The 23888-nt window shown below is 45.7% G+C and overlaps 1 protein-coding gene across 3 annotated transcripts in view; it reads right to left on the bottom strand.

Annotated features, from left to right (window-relative positions):
- LOC140370223 (protein NLRC3-like) overlaps nucleotides 1-23888 on the bottom strand; it is a 300708-nt gene that overhangs the window by 123392 nt on the left and 153428 nt on the right. The window lies entirely within an intron of this gene.

Here is a 23888-nt window from a genome sequence, read left to right as displayed (position 1 = left end):
GGCGGCTCGGAGGCGCGCACATGCACATGCACATGCACACACACATGCACACACACGCATACAACACACACACGCAGACACACACGCATACAACACACGCACATGCACACACACATGCACGCAGACACAGACACACACACACACACGCATACAACACACACACGCAGACACAGACACACACACACGCATACACACGCATACAACACACACACGCAGACACACACGCATACAACACACGCACATGCACACACACATGCACGCAGACACAGACACACACACACACACGCATACAACACACACACGCAGACACACACGCATACAACACACGCACATGCACACACACATGCACGCAGACACAGACACACACACGCACATGCACACACACATGCACGCAGACACACACACGCACATGCACACACACATGCACGCAGACACAGACACACACACGCACATGCACACACACATGCACGCAGACACAGACACACACACGCACACACACACACACGCAGACACACACACACGCATACAACACACACGCACAGACAGACAGACACACACACACACAGACAGACAGACACACACACGCACAGACAGACAGACACACACACAGACAGACAGACACACACACGCACAGACAGACAGACACACACACAGACAGACAGACACACACACAGACAGACAGACACACACACGCACAGACAGACAGACACACACACAGACAGACAGACACACACACGCACATAACTACGTGTTGTTGTCATTCCGGCTTATTTGACCTCAAATCCCTCAGTTCAAAACGTTCTCTGAACTCTTTTAATTATAAACTAATGGCTGGGCTTCCTGTAAAACCGACACTGTAGTTTACTCGGTGGTAAACATGCACAGAAGACAATACATTTTCAAATACCACCTGGATAAAATGATTTGCTGTTTGAGGAATACTTGAATAAAAAGTGCAGGATGGACAGGCAGGCAATTTGCAGGAACAATAACAAGAAAAATGTCTGTTTTTCTGTAATTGTACATCACTTTTCCTTGGTGCCACTTTAACTACAATTCAACCAGAATCAGAACAAGTTTATTGCCATTGGAAAATCAACAGAATTCACAAACATAGGAACTTGCTTTGGTGATTCAGTGCATCATAAAACAATGAACAATGAAATATAATACAATGATGAAAACAACTATATAAGTCAAAACGAAAAACTATTTAAATCTGTGATAGGATAAAATAAAAAATAGGCTATAAGACAAAAATAAAATAGGTTTACTCTGTACACAAAATGTACAGTTGAATTTACTTCTGTAGTGCAGAAAGTGAACAGTGCAGTGCGTGTTGTCGTCATCTAGTAACGTTTCGACTCTCATCTGAGAGTCATTCTCAATCTGCAAATCAAGACCGGGAACTTGGATATTTATCCTCCTCTGAGTAGGACCTGCCCACCGGGCGGGACCTCCTGGTAAAGGGAGTATGGTTTCACTTGAAACTACCCTCTTTGTCAACTATCAGCTCACGGCTGATGGAGAGGTTTGTTTGATAGTAAACAAAGAGGTTAGTGAAACCATACTCCCTTTACCGCCCGGCTGTGACTTTCCTGAAGTCCAAGATCATCTCCACTGTCTTCTGGGCGTTGAACTCCAGGTTATTACCGCTGCACCAGGACACCAGCCGCTCCACCTCCTGTGGACAGACTCATCTCAGACGGTCAATGCTGGAGGTGCAGCAGTTTGTGTACAGAGAGAAGAGCAGGGGAGAAAGTACACAGCCCTGTGGAACTCCTGTGGAGCTCCTGTGCTGATAGTGCCAGTGTCTGAGACATCCTTCCCCAGCCCAGAGGTGGGGAACATCAACCCTAGAGTAGAAGGAGCTAAGTTCCTGAGCCAGTTTACGGTCGTCTGCGGAAGGAGGGGCTCTGGGCTTGTAATTGGTGAGAAGCCGGAGCCCACGGCTGCTTCAGATGCGCATTGTGCTGAGATCTAGCTCTCGACACCTCCCTGTTAAATCCATACTTTGCATCTTTGTAGAGCTTCTGCCGCCTTAACTGCCTCAGTTTGGGTGTGAACCAGGGTTTATCATTGTTGAAGGGCACTTTGGTGTGTGATGTATAATGCTGTCCTCACAGATCACAGTAGGACATCACAGTGTCCCTGTCCTCATCCAGTCTGTCTGTGGCAGCTCTGAAAACCTCCCAGTCTGTGATGTCCAAACACACACGTAGCTCCTCCCAGTCTGTAATGTCCAAACACACACGTAGCTCCTCCCAGTCTGTAATGTCCAAACACACACGTAGCTCCTCCCAGTCTGTAATGTCCAAACACACACGTAGCTCCTCCCAGTCTGTAATGTCCAAACACACACGTAGCTCCTCCCAGTCTGTAATGTCCAAACACACACGTAGCTCCTCCCAGTCTGTAATGTCCAAACACACACGTAGCTCCTCCCAGTCTGTAATGTCCAAACACACACGTAGCTCCTCCCAGTCTGTAATGTCCAAACACACATGTAGCTCCTCCCAGTCTGTAATGTCCAAACACACATGTAGCTCCTCCCAGTCTGTAATGTCCAAACACACATGTAGCTCCTCCCAGTCTGTAATGTCCAAACACACATCAAATCAAATCAAATCAATTTATTTTTGTAAGGCCCAAAATCACAACAACAGTTGCCTCTGAGGGCCACAGGGAGAAATGAATCAACAATGTCTGTGGTGGCGATGAAGTCAGACAATGTCTGTGGTGGCGATGAAGTCAGACAATGTCTGTGGTGGCGAGGGACGATGTCCCAGGGTCCTCTGTCCTTAGACTCTCCTTCTCGGCCAGGAAAAACTACAAAAAAAAACCTCTTTGGGAAAAAAGCGTAGAAACCTGGAGGAGTTCCAGTGAAGGAGAGATCCGACTCTCACAGACGGACAGACGGACACGAGGAGACTGGAGCTGGACCCACTCTTCAGGCAGATGAGGGACCGTCTGAGTCGAGCTGGACCCACTCTTCAGGCAGATGAGGGACCGTCTGAGTCGAGCTGGACCCACTCTTCAGGCAGAAGAGGGACCGTCTGAGTCGAGCTGGACCCACTCTTCAGGCAGAAGAGGGACCGTCGGAGGCGAGCTGGACCCACTCTTCAGGCAGAAGAGGGACCGTCTGAGTCGAGCTGGACCCACTCTTCAGGCAGAAGAGGGACCGTCTGAGTCGAGCTGGACCCACTCTTCAGGCAGATGAGGGACCGACTGAGGCGAACTGGACCCACTCTTCAGGCAGATGAGGGACCGTCGGAGTCGAGCTGGACCCACTCTTCAGGCAGAAGAGGGACCGTCTGAGTCGAGCTGGACCCACTCTTCAGGCAGAAGAGGGACCGTCGGAGGCGAGCTGGACCCACTCTTCAGGCAGACGAGGGACCGTCGGAGGCGAGCTGGACCCACTCTTCAGGCAGATGAGGGACCGACTGAGGCGAACTGGAGCCACTCTTCAGGCAGATGAGGGACCGTCCACACAGGGCAGGGACCACTTCACCAGGGGAGGGGCATCTGGGTCCACAGGTCCTCAGGAGTGAGAGAAAGAAAAAGAAGGCGGTGAACAGTTTGCAAGTGGAATCAAAAAATAAATATTGTTTGATAGCATAAGTAGTCATAAGAAGAAGAGGATAGTGCTCAAGCTGTCATACTTCCCCCAGCATAGTTACTCCTAGGGCAGCGTAGCTAAAGCTGTGGGTTTATGTTTCTGTTCCTAACTAGTCTGACCATAAGCGATTTCGAAGAGGAACGTTTTAAGCCTGGACTTAAATGAAGAGACTGTGTCAGCATATTTAACATGGGTCGGGAGCTGATTCCATAACACAGGAGCTTGGTAGCTAAACGCTCTACCTCCTACAGTACTTTTAGAGACTCTTGGCACCACCAGAAGGCCAGCATTCTGAGAGCGAAGAGCTCTGTTTGGATGAAATGGTTCTATAGCATCTTTGAGGTAGGATGGGGCCATGTCATTTATGGCTTTGTAGGTCAAGAGTAGAATTTTGAATTTGATTCTAGACTCGACGGGGAGCCAGTGAAGAGACTTCAGCACTGGCGTAATGTAGCTCCTCCCAGTCTGTAATGTCCAAACACACATGTAGCTCCTCCCAGTCTGTGATGTCCAAACACACACGTAGCTCCTCCTCCTCTGTATCATTGGTCCACCTCTCTGAAGTCCTCACTTCAGGTTTGAGCTTCAGCCTCTGTACGTGGGGATCAGGTGAACCATGACGTGAACTAATCTCTCACTGTTCACTTTCTGCACCACATCTGTACATTTAACAGTACATTTTGTGTACATAGTAAGCCTATTTTATTTTTATTCGATAGTACATTTAAATATTTTTTCTTTAATGCATGCCCTTTGTTATTTCATATATGTTGTTTTATTATTTCTCATCGTTGTATGTTGCACCAAATCACCAAAGTAAGTTCTTATGTTTGTTCATTGACAATGGCAATACACTTTGTCTGAATCTGATTCTGAAATAAGCCACGTGAGCGTTACTGAGCCACACAGTGCACTGTGATGACGTCACCAGGTGGAGCCTTGTAGCACGTCCATCTCTGACCACAAGGTGGCAGTAGATCATCAGCGTGAAAAACAAACACTCACAGCTTCTAATGGGCTTTTCTATGGGTCAGTATATGTGACTATGTACGACGGAGTATAAGGGCCAACCAAGGAAAAACCCTGCACTACGAGAATAAAGTCATTAATTAATGAGAAAAATGACGTCAATTAACGACTATAAACTCATTAAATAACGAGAAAAAAGTCATTAAATCATTCTTATTAAGTCAAAGTCAAACCATCGCAGGAGACGAAACGAAAGAAGCAGAGATCAATTCATCTTTACCCGGATATATTGTCTTATATTGTTATAATATGTGATATTTTAAAAATGTGGATTATGTATTTCGATACATTTCAAGTAAAACGGGCGACAAGTGGGTTTAATATATGCGAGGGGTCGGCCTGTTTCCTTCATAGTCCGTGTACACGGTCGACTGCGGGACAGGACTGCTGCTGCCTCGTCAGGACGGACTCATTCTTATGTTGAAGTTATGGCAGTTATGGAGATTACAAGGCTATGAAATGCATATGATTTTGGAGGTGTGCGTATGACGTATGACGCAGCTCTTAACCAGTTGGTTAAGTCTTGGTGTTATGCTGGGGGTGGTTTGGTCTGGAATCAATCCTGGTTCTGACAAGCCCATCACGACGTAAGCAAGAGTTCGGTAAAGTTAGCACCAAGAGAGTGCTGAAGTTCACCGCACAGTGCAGTGGCATGAGCACGCCACAGGGGCACGCACATGGGAATGGGGAGCGCAGGTGGGAGTGCAGGTGGGAGCGCAGGTGGGAGCGCAGGTGGGAGCGCAGGTGGGAGCGCAGCGTTGAGCAGACCATACACAGCACCTTACGGCCGGCACCCATGGCCAGTATTGCTCTATGCCGCGATGGATACAAGATTTCAATGCGGTGATTGTAAGTTCCGTTACATCCTATCAGTGGTGGGCCGTCAGGACCAGCAAGGCCTTCTCTGCTGGCCTAAACATAATCAGAATATGATTTTAAAATATAAAAAATTTCTCTCAAATATCTATTAAATGAATCCCCAGAGTAAGAGTTATACTCTTCATTTATGTTAGATCTTTTATCCAATCATATTCAGCCATCATGTGTTGCCAGGGTTCTAAAATCTGACCTCTGACCTTCAGACTCAACAGAGCTGGTGCTTGTAGCTTATAGTGAATGGAAATGAAAATGATGTGTCAACCAATCAGCTTCAGAGTTGGCTCTTGTACGTCTGCTGCTGTTGCTCAGGAGCAGCAGGTGCATCACGTGCACGTCTTCTGATTGGATCATCAATATTGAGAAGCAGGTCTTATGGGCGGAGCTATGCAGAACCTCAGAAACTCTGAATGAGGAAACTGGATGTGACAGACACATTAATCCTGTACTACTAAGCTGTTTTTTCAACCCACAACGGGCGGAAGGAGGAAAATATATCAATTTGGTCGAGGATATAATTATAACGCCTTTCTCAAGACGAACTTTTCAAGAAAAGTTGAAAACGCGTTGACAACGCGCGGCGCGCGCGGCATGGACATCGGGCGCCGCGGCACGGACAACGCGCAGAGAACGAGCGGACAACGGCAGGACATGGAGAACGTAGGAGAACGAGCGCGAACAAGGTAAAGCAACGCCTGTTTAAAGGTCCCATAACATGCAAAATCGACTTTTCAGAGCTTTTAACCTTCTTACATTGCTATTTGTGCTTCATATATGTCCAGAGTGTTTTTTGATTGATTCCCGCAGTGTTTAGCTTTAGTACAGACTATCTCCTTTCCTCGAATCTCCAAACTGACGGGGGGTTGACACAAGACCGCGTCATAATCACAGGCACGCGTCATCATCCCCCCTCTCCACCCCTCTCCCGTCCCGCCTCCCGCCTGCCGCCTCCCGCCCCCTTCCCCCCGGCTCCGCGCTGCTGTCTCCCTACAAGCCCCGGAGTTTTTCTGCTTCGATTTACGAGGAAACACGGCTCAAAAAGGCCCAAAACTTCAGGAATGATATCGCACTCTTTACTATTATCACAATGGTGAAGGTTTATGTGGCAGTTCCTGCAGCAACCGGGAAAATAAACGGAGAGAAGTTCTATCAGATACCGAAAAACCAGGAAATAAGAGCGCGATGGACATAAGACTTGTATATATATATATATATATATATATATATATATATATATATATATATATATATATATATATATTTATATTATATTTATATATTATAGATTTATTTAGTCTCAAAGTAGTGTTGATCTGAAGTTCTATCGTTTCTCACTCATTCGCGCGGAGCGGCGCAGCGCGGAGCAGACAGCTGTGGGACTACGTCACAGGTTGGGCGGGGCACACACGCGCTCTGAGACTACGTCACGGGTTGGGCGGGGGAGCCAGATGGCTCTTCACAAGGGTGGGGGCGAATATCAAACCAAGCCGTTTGCATTTCCGGGTTGGTGAGGGGGTCCAAGGTCTGGGTGATATTTCATAACTATTATGTTAAGGGTGTTGCACAACCCTTATTATTATCAATTATACACTTAGGATAGACTACGAAATGTGAGAAAAAGCATGATATGGCACCTTTAAACTGCGTTTCTGTCCTAATGTATAGTGTCTAGAGCCATGGCATCATAATGATGTAATATGATGGTAATAAGATGGTAATAAGAGGATGATTCATTCGGGTGGGACTGTGTATGACCTCACTGAAGGCCCAAGCCCCAGACCCACGGCCACCACTGCATCCTATTACACAGCAGTAGCAGCCGCGACCCAGGTCAGCGCGGGAGGCAAACACGTAACCCCGCCCTCGACAACCTGCCATATTGACTGTATAGCCGAGATGAACCTGGGCAAGTGCTAGCAGGCAGAGCCACAATAACACTTGTAAGCTAGTGATCCTCTTTTTTCACCAACACTCATATGCTCACAGTGTGGATTTATTCAGATGGTCATTCCCAGTGTTGGAGGAGGACACACTTTTGATGTGCATCGCTTGATTGTCCGTTGGTATTTTTTTTATGCGTTGACTAGTGTTTTATTACTAAAAGCTGCTGATTAGTCAGATAATAACAAGGCCATTTCTCTTGTCTGTTCCAGGTCCATGTATCATGACATTGTGGCGTTGTTAAGGGGACGTCATGTTGGATTCGAGAACAGAAGGTTACTTTTCTGCTTGTATATTGCCTATTATGTCAGCCATTTGACTAGAAAAACGTGTGCTTCACCCATTATTTCACCATTCATTTGAAATAATGTCCATGTTTTTGTTTAGTTCTTTTACTTTTACACTGCTTTCAGATGGACAGAGAAGTCATTTTGCTGATGGAAGATGCAGATTTGGAGGACCACCTGCCATCCTATGGAGACAGAATTGCTCTAGTATTTTTTTGCAAATCTCATCCACACTCAGCAAAACAAATAACAGGGACTTTTTGAGAGACTAAGGGAGAAACTTAAAGTTAGAACTCAACCTCATAATGGGGAAGAAGAGCCTGGACCATCTAACATTAAAACAGAAAAGCTAAAACAGTCAGAATAATTGAAATAGGCTGGATCCACACTGAAAACAAATCATCTAAGCAGGTCAGACCTAAACAAGGAGGAGGAACGAGAAAGCTTTCAATCAGCACCACGGCAAGATTTAGTGACATTCTAGAACAAGGAAAAGCTCTGTTTTTTCCACAAGGAAAATCTAACAAAGGCATCGAGAGTGATTTTGATTTTGATGTTTGGGATTTTAAATTGACAACGATTTGTCAGTGGAGGACATATTCAACACTGTGAAGCTTCCAATGTTAAGGTTTTATTTGGCAACCAAAGTCAAAACAGTGATTGTGGATGATGACAGAGATGATCCATCCTTCGAGGAAGAGGAATGGCCAATGACCCAATGAAGGCACAACCTCTATCAATCGTCCACAGCAACAATCACCTTACCAGCCTGATACAATGCCACCACTCAGTCCACAAGGCTTCATTCCAGAGAGAACTGTGCTCTTAAACCAAGCAAACAGATTCAGTGACATGATAGGGGCTTTTTCAGACCATAATATGCTTAACAAAACAATACAAATGAAGCGTATTCTTCCAAGTCGCTGGAGAAGGGCAGTGCTACAGGTTTACCTAAACATGTCTATACTAGCTTCTGGAGCTGATGAGATCATAGATCTTCTGGCCAACTACGAATGCTACAAACATATCAGCCCTGAAACCCTACCAAAGAAATGATTCAAAAAGCAAAGTTTGTCATTGACTGTGACACATATGTTTGCACTGGACCCTGAGCGGCTGAAAACAATGTGCAGTGAGTCGAAGCCTGCTACAACAAGAGGAGCAGAAAAGTGAACTTTTCCAGAGACGATGACACCAAAAGAAGCAGAAGTGGCACGATACTTAAACATATATGTGAAGGAACTTAATGCAGAAAGACTAGAGACATGTCTGAGGTTTTGTACAGGATCTGACTCGCTGGTCTCTAGTTGTATTATGCTCGAGTTTGTTGTTTAAACTGCATTTACCCGCAGACCAATGGGCCGCACCTGTGCATCCCTCTGACAGCTGTGACACCTTCCATGACTTCCACAGTGAGTTCAACTCTCTCCTTGATGCATCTGGATCATGGATATTGTTTAGACATGGCCATGTTATTATTTCACTGTTCAGTTGGCTAATTATTATAGGCCTTATTGCTTTAATGTTGATGCATTTTATTTTATTTTTTATAACAATTGTTTAATCATATCTTAGTGGTGTCTTTGCATTGCCTCTGGTTGAATACCACACTTACAATACAATACCAAGTCACACATTTGCAGCAGTTTGCACTCTTCATAAAACATTGAGCAATAAATTCAAAGTTGAAAAAACAAAGCAAAACATTTAGTTTTCTTTATTTGCTTCAAATACACACTTGTATTTACTTGTATACTTGTAATCTTATCTTATCTTATGATAACACCCTGTGCTTTAGCCCCATAATGAATATAAACAGTAAGTCCAACTGTTCAAATATTGTTAAGTATTTCATTTCTTAAATTGATGTAAAGTTCTGCAGCTGTGGACCCAGCAGCTAGGACAGGACAGAGTTCAAAGATGGTTGGATGACCTGGACACTGCCCTTTAGGCGTGCACTCTTCATCACTCTCTCTTCTTCACCCCATGAAGCTGTGGGACATGAGCACTTCTCACAGCCAGGGCTTGTCATTATGTGAGTTCCAGCTTCTTACCACACCATCCACTTCATCCTGAATACAACATTGAGACAGGTTTAAATAACAATGTGTCAGTTCAGATTTGACAGTAGACCATGCGAGAAATATGAAATAAAAAGAGAACGGCTTTGGTTTCTTCCCCGCCTCCTGCATTTGAATACAAATACGTGTATGACTCTCTTTGTGTTTCCATTTGAGTCCAAACACCCCTTTATTTGCAGGAGGGGAAGAAACAAAAGCAGTTCTCTTTAGTTTATTTAATATTTCTCCACATTGTCGGCTGATTTAGGGATCTAGTCCTCTCTTTCGCCACAGATTCTCTCTTTCCTGGTTACCGAGGCCACACGGTGAATCCCCTTTTCTTGAGCCTTCTTTGGCCATTTAAAAAGAAACTTAGCTTGGTGCTTGTGTATAAAAGCTGTACTCGACAGTCACTGCGTTGCAAAAAGCACATATTTGTGCTTGCGTGCTTGGAGAGTTTACGCACTCGCTAACCACCTCAACAAGGTCACGAACAGCCAACGTGTGAAGGCGCCATGTGAATGTAAGTCATCTCCAAGTGAGCACGTTATAGTGCAGGTCGCGCACCTCGCCAACCTGTGTCAGACCCTCCGCTGCACCTCGGTGTGTGTGTGTGTGTGAGTGTGAGTGTGTGTGTGTGAGTGTGTGTGTGTGTGTGTGAGTGTGTGTGTGTGTGTGTGTGTGAGTGTGTGTGTGAGTGTGTGTGTGTAAGTGTGTGTGTGTGTGTGTGTGTGAGTGTGTGTGTGTGTGTGTGTGAGTGTGTGTGTGTGTGTGAGTGTGTGTGTGTGAGTGTGTGTGTGTGTGTGAGTGTGTGTGTGTGTGTGTGTGTGTATGAGTGTGTGTGAGTGTGTGTGTGTGTGTGTGTGTGAGTGTGTGTGTGTGTGAGTGTGTGTGAGTGTGTGTGTGTGAGTGTGTGTGTGTGTGTGTGTGAGTGTGTGTGTGTGTGTGTATGAGTGTGTGTGTGTGAGTGTGTGTGTGTGTGTGTGTATGAGTGTGTGTGTGTGAGTGTGTGTGTGTGTGAGTGTGTGTGTGTGTGTGTGAGTGTGTGTGTGTGAGTGTGTGTGTGTGTGTGTGTGTGAGTGTGTGTGTGAGTGTGTGTGTGTAAGTGTGTGTGTGTGTGTTTGTGTGTGTGTGTGTGTGTGTGAGTGTGTGTGTGTGTGTGAGTGTGTGTGTGTGGGTGTGTGTGTGTGTGTGTGAGTGTGTGTGTGTGTGTGTGTGAGTGTGTGTGTGTGAGTGTGTGTGAGTGTGTGTGTGTGTGTGTGAGTGTGTGTGAGTGTGTGTGTGTGAGTGTGTGTGTTTGTGTGTGTGTGTGTGTGTGTGCTATAGGCCAAAGCTGTAGCCAACACTGATAATTGCCTGTATAATGTTGAGGAGAGAAAACTGTGCCAAGTTTTTGTCCACAAAGTCACCAGTGAAATGTCCATCTTCTTTTAGAGTTTGAAAGATGTTTATCCAAAACTGAACGCATTGTTTACGCAGGATTCCCCACCAAGACTCTCTTCGTTGATTGGCGGTGCTGCATCCATGGATGAAGCTTTGATCTCCAGCATATGCATCGCTGTGGTTTCTCCGCAGGAAACGTTGCATGTCTCGGACATGTGCATTTTCATGTGTGTTTGGGAGGGGGACAGGAGCCTTTTGGAGGGGGACAGGAGCGTTTGGGAGGGGGACAGGAGCGATTTGGAGGGGGACAGGAGCGTTTGGGAGGGGGACAGGAGCGATTTGGAGGGGGACAGGAGCGTTTGGGAGGGGGACAGGAGCGTTTGGGAGGGGGACAGGAGCGTTTGGGAGGGGGACAGGAGCGTTTGGGAGGGGGGGCAGGAGCGTTTGGGAGGGGGACAGGAGCGTTTGGGAGGGGGACAGGAGCGTTTGGGAGGGGGGGCAGGAGCGTTTGGGAGGGGGACAGGAGCGTTTGGGAGGGGGACAGGAGCGTTTGGGAGGGGGACAGGAGCGTTTGGATGGGGGACAGGAGCGTTTGAGAGGGGGACAGGAGCGTTTTGGAGGGGGACAGGAGCGTTTGGGTGGGGGACAGGAGCGTTTTGGAGGGGGACAGGAGCGTTTGGGTGGGAGACAGGAGCGTTTGGGAGGGGGACAGGAGCGTTTGGGAGGGGGACAGGAGCGTTTTGGAGGGGGACAGGAGCGTTTGGGAGGGGGACAGGAGCGTTTGGGTGGGGGACAGGAGCGTTTGGGAGGGGGACAGGAGCGAGGAGCGTTTGGGAGGGGGACAGGAGCGTTTGGGAGGGGGACAGGAGCGTTTGGGAGGGGGACAGGAGCGTTTGGGAGGGGGACAGGAGCGTTTGGGAGGGGGACAGGAGCGTTTGGGAGGGGGACAGGAGCATTTGGGAGGGGGACAGGAACGTTTGGGAGGGGGACAGGAGCGTTTGGGAGGGGGACAGGAGCGTTTGGGAGGGGGACAGGAGCGTTTGGGAGGGGGACAGGAGCGTTTGGGAGGGGGACAGGAGCGTTTGGGAGGGGGACAGGAGCGTTTGGGAGGGGGACAGGAGCGTTTGGGAGGGGGACAGGAACGTTTGGGAGGGGGACAGGAGCGTTTGGGTGTGGGACAGGAGCGTTTGGGAGGGACAAGAGCGTTTGGGAGGGGGACAGGAGCGTTTGGGAGGGGGACAGGAGCGTTTGGGAGGGGGACAGGAGCGTTTGGGAGGGGGACAGGAGCGTTTGGGAGGGGGACAGGAGCATTTGGGAGGGGGACAGGAACGTTTGGGAGGGGGACAGGAGCGTTTGGGTGTGGGACAGGAGCGTTTGGGAGGGACAAGAGCGTTTGGGTGGAAGTCATCATTAGAGTGGCAGATCCTGCGGAGTCTCAAAAATGTACTGATGGGTAGGCTTTTAAGCGATTCCAGCGCGTGTCCCGATCGTACAAGTAGAAAAAATATTTATAAAAATACAATAGATAGAATAGAGCACAAAAAGTGTGAAAAGAGAGAGGAGGGTTGCATCAGGCAACCAGCGGGGCGGGGCCAGCGCCGGAAGTTTATTATCATTATTTATTATCCTCGCCATACCCGTAGCAGTACAATCTGGCCAGACATGGATCCAACACATCGGTCATACCTGGAGAAGGTAGAGGCGATGCTCCAGCACCACTGCTGCTCTCAAACTCGGCAGATGTTCGACTGGCGGTGACCAAGCAGGAGCAGGCGTTTACCTCGCTGGCCACAGTTTTTGCTCTAGCTTCCCCTCTGCCTCCCGAACCTGTCCAGCTGAATTCCTCACCAGCACCGTTAGGTATGCATTTATTATCTGGAAAGGAAACTCCGCTCAGATCAATTTTCAATTGTAAGGACACACTTATAATTCAAAATGAGGTCAATACCTCACTTTCCAGGTACTGTTCGGGTGCCAGGGTCATGAGGTCATCAGTGAAGATCCTGTATTTGTCAATTGATGACCACAGACACCTCCCTGGGTTCCTCTTTCATCACTGTCAACGACAACATGTAATTATCGGGCCCAAATAAAAAGATGCTATGATACTTACATTTTTGGATGACTGTGAGCGCTTGGCCTTGGTACGCTCCCACTGCTCTCGTACCATCTGCACGAGGCTGCAACTGGGGCTGAGGCTGGGGCGGAGGATTAAGTTTTGCCAAGTTCGATGGAATCTTTTTGCTCGAAAGGATAAAGCGCGTCAGGTGGTCAATGTGGCCAGACCTTTTCGTTTGCCACCCTGACTGACCAGATGAGCACTTTTACCTTCCAAATCTATGATCAGAAAAGCCAAGAGTCACAATAAATCAGAGCAGTTAAAGATTTTAAATCCCATCCAAATGATGTGTGCAGTAAGGGACCACTTTAATTACCAGCTATTACAAATGGCCCCAAGAGGTCACACACTAATTTCCCTTCCTTCCTCTGTAGCATGTTTTTTTGGAGGACCAGATCCCCCTTTTTAAAGTCATCCTCTACCCCAGTTTTCTCTCTTTACAGAAATTTTCTGCTGGCTTTTTTGTATGTTACATTCCACCTCTGTGTGCACCTGGGGTTGCTGTTACAAACCCAGGTGTTGCTCCTCAGCAATATTCTCCTCTGTGATCTGGAAATTAAAGCCTGAATCTAGACAATGCAATTTATACAGTGACTATGTAATCGCAACGTAATCGCCATCAATGCACAAACCTCATAGGATTCGGGTATTTCGGAAGGGTACCCTGCCTCTCGTCCAAACATCAGGTAGAATGGGCTGTGTTTGGTGGTGAGTTGTTTTTTTGTCCTGAGCGCAAACATGGTGGGCTGCAGGTACTCGTCCAAAGTGTTGGGATTATCTCCCACCATTTTGTTGAGGGTCCTGAAACATACATCAACAAGTCGGCACGTTAACCAAAAAGCTTAATAATACACCGAACTGTAGCCCATAGGATGACCTCTGAATTTGCCTTTGGATTGTACCATTGGTTTGGGGATGATAAGAGGCTGACAGACTCCGCTTTATGCCCAGATTCTGGCATGCCTCAGTGTTGAGCTAATATAGTACAAGAGCTGATAATGAACATAACAGAAGAACATCTAACATAATGTCATCTTACCTTATTGGTAAGGCCCTTGGTCTGTCAGGAGCCTTTTTGGTGCCCCAAAACGGTACACAAAATCCACTAGACACTGTATGACCTCTGCAGCAGTTTTTGTTTTCAGAGGATTTGCCTCCGGCCATTTGGTAAAATAATCTACCATCACGCATATATATTGGTAGCCAGTTTTTGTTGGATTTAGCTTGCCAACTAAATCCATCCCCACCAGCTCCAATGGTTCTGAGACCTATGAACCAAAAACATTGAGTTAAATCGAGCTGGCATAACTTACCTCATTTAAACAGTTCAGTTAATTATGCATTTCATTTATACAGTGCCTTTCAAGACATCAACTGATCTTGACATTACATAAATCATTCACTCACTCCATACTGTGTACTGCATGTACACACACTGTCCAAACTAAGGTCCGGGGGCCAAATGCGGCCCTCAGACAAATGTGTTGGCCCTCAAGCTTCCTGCTAAATTTGGCCAAATAACCAAAAGCAGTAATTGACTGTAAAATTATAATCAACCTGCTATCGTAACCTAAATAACAAAGACATAGATGTGACAATCCAAATCTTATTCAAAAGGTGTGGTGGCTTAATGTCAATGCCACATTTTTAAGGATTCACTTCATAGCGATGTCTTCTGTGGCACTCTGCTCTGTATAGGTTTCAAAATGTGGCCCTGGTGTAGTGGAAAGCCACCAATGTTGCCACAGCTGCCTTAGTAGGGACTGAATCACTAAATCTGCATGTGAAATATGCACTTACCCCAATGTGAAGGTACATTTTTTAAAGTTTGATGTCTCTTTTTCTGGCGCTGGGGACATTCATTGATCTGGAATTAAGGGGCATTACATATTGTATAGACATTTCATGCACAATGAAGGTCGGCTTACCCATCTTTGGACGTCCTGCTGCATCCCAGGCCAGTGGTACCTTTTGATAATGGCACAGTGGGTCTTTTCTCGCCCACAGTGCCCTCCAATTGTGCTACTGTGAAACTCCTCAAAGATGTCGCTTGCCTCCCGTGCGGTGCGAACCACCTTTGCCCAGTGGAACATGGTGTGATCCTTCTGCCTCATGCACTTGTAGTACAATTGCCCATCTGACATTTTTCAGAGGATTATTGTGATAAATCCCCACACTCAAATAGTACTTTGCATACAGTATATGCTCAACCTTCACCATGTAGGAGTCAGCACGTTTCTTTACGCCGCCCCTTGCCGCCACATCAGCTTCAGGTGGGAATCGTCCATGAAGAAAGAAGTCCAGCAACTCCTGGACAATTCTTGGCTCCATTTCCTTCCCTTTCTTACACCTCGCTGACCCTAAACTACTGCTCACCTAACTAACTACACTCACACTAAATTGCTATATTAAACTTAAATTCCCTTTAGTTAAACCTAAACTCTATACTATTCTAAAACCAAACTTAAATTCACTTCTTTTCAACCTAAACTGTCTAAACTCTTCTTAACTCGTAGCTCAAACTATCTTTCTCTATATTTACTTCACCTGCACACTCGCTCCTGAAAGACCCACTAACCGATACAACAGCCTTTTATATCACTTAAGTGAATCACATACACCTGTGTATTTAAAAAAATATATTTTTTCATGTAGTTTTTCTTCTCATAACAGTATATTTTAATTTCTATAATTTGGAATGATTGTTCATTTCTTTGTTTTCTATATTCTATATAAATATATATATCTATAAAATTAGTGTTCTTATTGTCTCTTGCATAAACACACATATACACACTCCACATCTGTCCAGCGGCCGTGTGGACACGCCCCCTCCACATCTGCCGTGTGGACACGCCCCCCACATCTGTAAACAGTTGTTCTGTCTTGTTTGTTGTTGTCTGTTGACCCTGGATCATTGATTACGAGATGTTCCTGTGTCAATCCACATTACAGTAGCACACAGTGTGAAACACTGGACTATCCATCCACTTTGATCTGTAATCTACATACAACAGACGATACATCCGTGACAGCAACAAAAATGATAACAATGATCCTTCATCTCACATATGCTTTATTGACAGGCTTGAGCTATAGAAGTTACAACACAGAGCGCTAATGAAACACCTTTATTCACATCCCAGGACGTAAAAGTGACAGCGTCAGCCACAGCGGCCAGATCAACTCATTCAGATCAACTCATTCAGATCAACTCATTCAGATCAACTCATTCAGATCAACTCATTCAGATCAACTCATTCAGATCAACTCATTCAGATCAACTCATTCAGATCAACTCATTCAGATCAACTCATTCAGATCAACTCATTCAGATCAACTCATTTAGATCAGCTCGCACTTTACTTCTGTTCTGAGCATGCGCTGAAAAAAAGCAACATGAACGGGACACATTTGGATTACTTTACAAATCAAAGCCAGGCAAAGGTACAGAATGCGATGATACTGCTCGATGGTTCGCCTGTGTAAATTAGCGTGTTATAATAGGAATGAAAAGAAGCCGCGTAAGACCGCCCACTACGCATCTGGTTCAGTGCTGGCTCCGCCTTCTCCAGTTGAGCTAATCGCCAGACAATCCGGAACACCGGAAACAACAACAGGCTAGTAGCTAGCTAGCTACTAGCTACTAGCTACTAGCCGTTGCATAAGTAGCCATCTGCTGGCAGCCCATTGGCTGACTACAATAACAAAGCTGTTGCAGTCCCAAAAGTCCGACAGAGAAGGCTGGAAACTAGCCATCTTTCACGGCTTAATGTATGCGTTTATTGCTGCCAATACAGTTATCTGATACATGGAGTGGCTGCTTCATGACTCCAAATTGCACATAATGCAAAAAAACGAAAATCACTGATTTGGGGAAAAAAAGCTCTGTTTGGTGGTGGTGGGTGGGGTGACATTTTTTATGTATGTATGTAAATGTAACCGGGAGATAATGGTTCCTTTGAAAGTCTAGTTTAGAACCAGCAGGTAAAGTTGCAGGTGGCCAAAGGAAAGGCTGAGACAATGTAAATATTAACAATTTAACAGAGGTATAAAAACTGAGATACACAGGTCATTGATTCTAAAAGGCTAAACAAATATTTAAAACACTATCTGTAAAACACAATTTGTATCACATTTAGACAAGACAGGGGCTGATTTCGTATCAATCCGAGCCGAGACATGCAATCTGTCAAACTCCATGCTCCGTTACCATGACAACAAACACGCAGTTATTTTTAGTTTATTACTTGCATAAGGCTAACGCTATCGCTTAACTTCTATTGATAAAAATATGCTTTTGTGATTAGAAAACCCATGAAAGAATGTTATAAATGACAACTTTCCATACAGCAATAATGGATGTGATGATTAAATATAAAATGTAAATGTAAACATGTAGTTCAGGGTAACTCATGCCACTTAGAAGCTGTTTTATCAAACGCCAACAATTGTTTGTGTTTTTATTTCCTCTTTATGTAGTAATTGCTACTCTGCTCTATAAGTGACAGTATCACTGAGATTTTTGATCTGCTCTTTTCATTTTATAAAGTGTAAAATGTAATTTTTGTAAATGTATTCAAATGTATTTTGAAAATGTATTTTCAAATGTATTTTCTCACAAATGGAATGTGCCTCTAAGTCATTGTATTATCATTAACAAAAGTGGAAATAAAGTGTGTTTACTTAATTAATTCAGTTGTGTATGTATTTAAAATATGTATCCATACAGTCAATGTTAAAAATTTCAATTTTGGACATAAAAAAAACAAGAACACGGTCATATGTCACTATAATTTGTACCACCAGCCGCCACTGGTAAGTTTCGAGAGGCTACAGCGGTCACACTGACGACACCACTCACTCCTTGGTGGTTGTTCCCATTCCAGGCCAATAGCACCTCTGACAAATAAGCTCAGTCGTCCGTTGTAACAAAATGTAAATATATGATTATATTTGTGTGATATATTATCTGCATCATTAGTCTAAGAGAAAAACGGCATGTATGAACATGGTGTAAAAAGAGGTAAAGAATGTTCATAAGAATGTTTTAAGAATGTCAATGAGAAAAGTGACCCGCCTATTATGTGCAAAATCCATAATGTGAAATAAAACCATTTGCAAGAGGGAGAAACGCCGTGAGACTCGGAGGGTCATCAGGCTGCATACAACAGCCTGAGGGCCCGGCCGGTCTCTCCCTTGCAAGCCAAACAAAGTCTGACATTTCTGTGTGGTTTTATATTCTAAGTTGAATTATGTTCTCTGACTGGTAATGAATAGCATTGATTTATGTGTAATTTATTGACATCCGTTCAACCCCTTGGTGGCCGTGGTAGATGCAATTGTTGAAACACTTCCCGTCACAGACTTTCTGGTAGTACCAATCGTAGGATCAGCCTCTCTGGCAGTGCTGAAATTGTGAATTGGCTCAATGCGGGATGCAGCTTTACGGGTTCCTGCACAGCTTCTGGGAGTCCATGGGTGGGGTGGTTGTCTGGATAAGGCATCCGCATTTTGGTTAGTGCGCCCCGGGCGGTATCTTACAGAGTAGTCAAAAACTGCCAATTCCACAATCCAGCGTTGTTCAGTGGCCCCCAACTTCGCTGTGCACAAGTGGCGTAATGGGTTGTTGTCAGTCCATACAAATTGGTTGCCAAGGAGGTACTCTCTAAACTTTTCGGACATTGCCCATTTCATGGCCAGGAACTATAGTTTTTCTCTGCCTGTTGAAGACTGCGGCTGGCAAAAGCGATGGGACGCACCTGTCCTTCCTGTTCCTGGGATAGGACTGCTCCCAGACCATCATGGCTGGCATCCACCTCTAAAATAAAGGGGAGTGTTAAATTAGCATATGCCAGAACAGGTCACTTACCTAGACTTGATTTCTTGGAAGCTGGTACATAGCGGAGTCCAGGAACTCTCCAGCTTCTCCTTTTTACCCCGACGGCCATTTTTTCCTGCGACAGATGCCATAAGCTTGTGGAGAGGGGACGCGAGTTTAGCAAAGATTGCGTTCCATCAATCTCTGAAAAGTATTTGGTGCGTTGTACAGGCCGACGGGCATACGTTCAAAGTCAAACAGGCCAAAGGGGGTGCAAAAGGCAGTTATCATCTTATACTACATCTCTGATACCGCGACCTGATGGTAACCATATGCCAGGGCTAAGGGTTTAAAAAGGAGCTCTGCTCATTGTTGGGGAGAGAGCTGAGGAGGGCACATTTGTGAGACCTGGTTATTGTCGCTGCTGACGTTTTTTTGGATTCTGTAAATACCTTGTTTTTTTCACTGTAAATATTCTGCCACTGTTTTTAGGATGTGAATAAAAATCACCGCACTAAGTTTTTTGACTGCGCCATCATTTTTTTTCACGCAAGCTAAAAACGAACCCGTGACACTCCTCGATTCTTGGTAAAGGAATGGCGTCTTTCCTTGTTTTGCCATTTAACATTCTATAATCAATGCACAACCTAAGACTGTCATCCCTTCACAATAGGAGAGGCGTAAGTGCTACAGCTCTCTCTTATGACCTGGGTGTCCAACAATTTACGGATATGGGTCCTCACCTCGTCATAATCAGAGGGAGGGATCCGCCTGTATTTTTGCGTAACCTGGGCATCGTCAGTCAAAGGAATGTCATGTGTAAGAAGAAATCCAAGTCAGATGATGCAAATGCGCCCCCATGTCTTAGTAAAAGTGATTGAATGTTTTGCTGGTCCAATTGCGTTAATGTAGCCAGGTTAAGGGATTCAATTTGCTGTCTGAGTGAAGAAAGTGAGGCGGTGTGGGAGGAAATTGTGGCTGAGCCTCCCTGCTGTTCACTTAGGGACACACCCTCGGGTAAGCTAACCACTTCAGCTTGAGTTAAAATTGCAATAGGCTGGCGAGGGTGTAAAGCTACCTCAGTTTCTCCCACATTAACCACTGGCACAGATACGGTACCTTGGCGTACATTAACCATGGCAGGGGAAACCAGGAGACCCTCTGGGAGCAAGAGGCCAGCCTCCAACGGTTCAATCAGTGCTGCACCTGTGGACTCACTGAAATGAGAGGAGCATGTCGCAGCTACCCACCTCACTGAACCCCCCGGTATAAATATTTTGCGCCTACCTCTCACTTTGGCTTTTCCCTTCTCTGGTAAGGGAGCTTGCGTGACTTTGAGATGGCATTTTTGTAACGCCTGTTGCCATAATTTTGGTACTTGTGATACTTCAGTTAGAGTAAAGAGATTAGGGCCATGTCTATTAAATAACTGGAAATACCATTCTTCAATGACATTCATGCCCAATTCTCCTTGAACGCCTGGTGGGACGTGCTGCTTTTCGGGGTCTTTAACTGCTAAAACGCCTCGTTGGGGGACCATTACACCAAAGATTTCCACATCCAGTTCAACATAACGACATACGGTATAAGAAAACCATTTGCTGCAGTCAGTTGTAACCAATTACAAGGCCTAGGAACAGTACAAAAGTTCTGTTTAAAAAAACTTTCATAAGCTGTGAACACCATAGACCCTGTATCTAAAAGGAAATTGTCAGTAACATCTCCGAAAAGTAACCATTACCTCAGGACATGGTGCGATGAGGCTCTGTACAGCCGGTGGTGAACCTGGTCTTGCGGTAAACAAGCCGATGTTTTCCCCACCTGACGTTTGACTCCTCACATCAGGGGGAAGGAGTTTCCCGCCTCCTGAGTAGACAAGGTTACAGCTATGGTTGGTGCAGGTCTGGGCTGTGGAAAAACCCGGTTATTATTGTAGGGTAACATACTAGTACAAGTACTGTAAGGTTCTGAATGTCCACCACTTGTGAAGGAGGCGGGGCATTCAAGGTTGATATTGATTAAAGAATTGTTCAAGAATTCAAACATGACACACTGCATAAGTGTGGGTAAGTTTGAATCATATTCTTAAGAGTAGAATGGGGCACCAGCCGGATAATCGGCAATTTTAACAACTCTATAATCAGATATTACAGAACGTAACCGTGACATTGACCCCTTTTCTGGAAATGAAGGAACACTTAACCAAATGTGGGTTATGAAGATTTAATGACCAAAGAATTAAACAGATAAAGATGAATTAGGAATATGCAAATTAGTCGATAACAGATGGAAAACACTAGACATGATGATTCTAGATCTATGTAGGTGTGTGTTAGAGTTAAGTCTAAGATGATATTCAGCCTGTGAAGTGCATTCATACGAACGGAACCAGAAGCTGTGATCCTGAGGAGACGGGCCTGCGTGGGGTCCAAGGGCCTGCGTGGGGTCCAAGGGCCTGCGTGGAGTCCAAGGGCCTGCGTGGGGTCACGCTGCAGCTCAGTCCACACGGTGGCCAGAGCAGGGCTGCTCTGGAGCTCGGCTCTGACGTTGTCTGGCCAAAGAAGGACTGGATCAGGTTCTGTGTTCTGCTTTCTCCTTGGCTCTGAGGTGTTCTAAATGAAAAGGCCGTAGTGCTGCTCCACGGAGGTGGCTGGTCTAAAAGGCTGTGGACTTGAAAAGTTGCAAAAGGTCCTTGCTTGATTTTGCACGATGCAGTATCAATCACGTTTTAAAAAACGGGCACAGGTTTCTTAGTTCCGGGAGGAAACATTAGCTTCTGCGGGCATGTCTCTTGGAAAAGTCTTTGTCCCGTAGCTTTAGCATTGCTCACGCTAGCTAGGCCCGAGGCCTTGCTAGCCTCCCAAAGCCCGGTGTCATGGGCCTTGCTGGTGGGACCCTGGATGGAGGGTTGAGCTTTGAAGGAAACTCGGATGGAACTCTCTCTGGAGCTCGGATGGAACTGGGTGTGTAACTCTCTGCTCTTTTCTTTTGTCTTGCCCCGCGGGGTTTTGGCGCTGTGGCTTCAGCCAATCAGCATGCATGCTGGGATCAAAGCTGATAAGGAGACAAGATCTGGCTTTAGGCCACAAGAGTTAAGGGGCTTCCACACCGCCGCGGCCGAAGCGTCCAGTTTACATTCAAAGTCTATAGTTATCCGCGGCGCGATTTCTTCATTTTTGTGGCGCGATTGGTGCGTTTTCTTAGGCTCTCGACGCTTTGAGCGCGCGTATGAGCCGGCCGAGGCAGCCGAAGCGGCTAGCGCGACGTGCTCAGATATGTTCAGGTCTCTGCAGCAGATGCGCCGCATCCGCCACAGCAGCCAATCAGAGCTGATGCTCCAGTGACGTACGTTCGTACGTATTGCCCCTCGCATTTCCGGTATTCCCCGTGGAATTCCCCAAGAAGAGCCACTTTTTCCTTGCTCGTTAACAATGGCAGACGAAAGTCTGATTGTGGCCGTGTGTGGGAGAAAGGAGCTGTACCATGTGTTCACGGTGGAACAGAGACAGAAACAAACCAAAAACGCGAAAACAACACTCTCTATATCTATCTTCAAATGTACACGCGCTTAAATTCTGCGTCGGGCGCGATTAGGCCGCAGCGGTCTGTACGTAGCTTTACACGTAAAGGTAAATCTGTCCACAAAACAAGTTATGAAACAGTTAAAATGACATGTAAAACACAATAACACAATATGTACATGTAAAGTCATCTGGTGGACACATTTTTGCAATCTGATGATTGTCTGTTAAAAACCACTAAAACCGCAGAGTCTTTCAGCGTTTGAGCGTTTGTCTTGGAGAGATCGTTACTCTCTGTAATCCAAAAGGAGTCATTTGATGAAAAGTTATTTTCAAAGTTCAGAGCGTCTCTGTTGTCTCTATCACGTCCTCTTTTTTTTGAGGGCCATAAAACTCAACCGGACAGCTGGTAACACCTAGCCTGCATTCCTGTCACCATGGCAACAGGGGGTGGACATCTGCATATCCTACATTATCAGTCTTTCGCAAAATGCCCTTGTTGCTGGCAACGGCGGCAGATAAGTGGGTTAAATCTCCCCGATCTTGCTGGACGTCGAGAGGTTGACCGTAGTGCCAACAAACCCTGTGAGTATGTTCTTGTTGTTTTTCTAACAGTTGTCGTAATTCTGTCAATTCTGAATTAGTAGCATTAGGTCCTTGGCTACCAGCTAATTGAAGCGTCATAGTGACTTATACCCTGCGTTTCTAATAAAGTACAAGCTGGCTTCTCTCTTACAATTTTCTTAAGTTCCCGGCGAAGATTGGGATTGAATACATGTTCAACTAACTGGTCTCTAAGAAGGAGTGAAGCATCAGATATTGTGCGAGGAGCACAACGCTGTACTTTTTCCATCAAACAATACAATGCATGTGAAAACTCTTGTAGAGATTCGCCCTCTTGCGGTTCTCTAGCAAAAAAGGTCTGCTGCATTGAAACATGCGACTTGTCGCACCCATACATGTCCTGCAACACTGTGAAGATTTTCCCAAGGTCCTCACGATCTGCCCTAGGCCTGTATCGGATTTCATCCTTAGCTTCTCCCTCGAAGTGGTCATAAATTAAATACGCCTCTTCAACTGTCTGCAATAGCAGAGTTCTAAGTGTAGCCTTCATCTCTTCTACCCAGTCCTCCACTGGCATTCCTACTGCGTGTGTGTGCGATTCACACACAAACAAAATAAACTTTAAGAATAACCAAAATATGCAAAAAGTGAGGACGTGCACGAAATAC

Source organism: Eucyclogobius newberryi, unplaced genomic scaffold (genome assembly GCF_026437365.1).
Source record: "Eucyclogobius newberryi isolate DKJ021-1_F unplaced genomic scaffold, fEucNew1.0.hap1 SCAF_21, whole genome shotgun sequence".
Lineage (NCBI taxonomy): Eukaryota > Metazoa > Chordata > Actinopteri > Gobiiformes > Gobiidae > Eucyclogobius > Eucyclogobius newberryi.
Note: the sequence above shows the minus strand (reverse complement) of the source record. Positions and strands in the feature narration are given on the sequence as shown.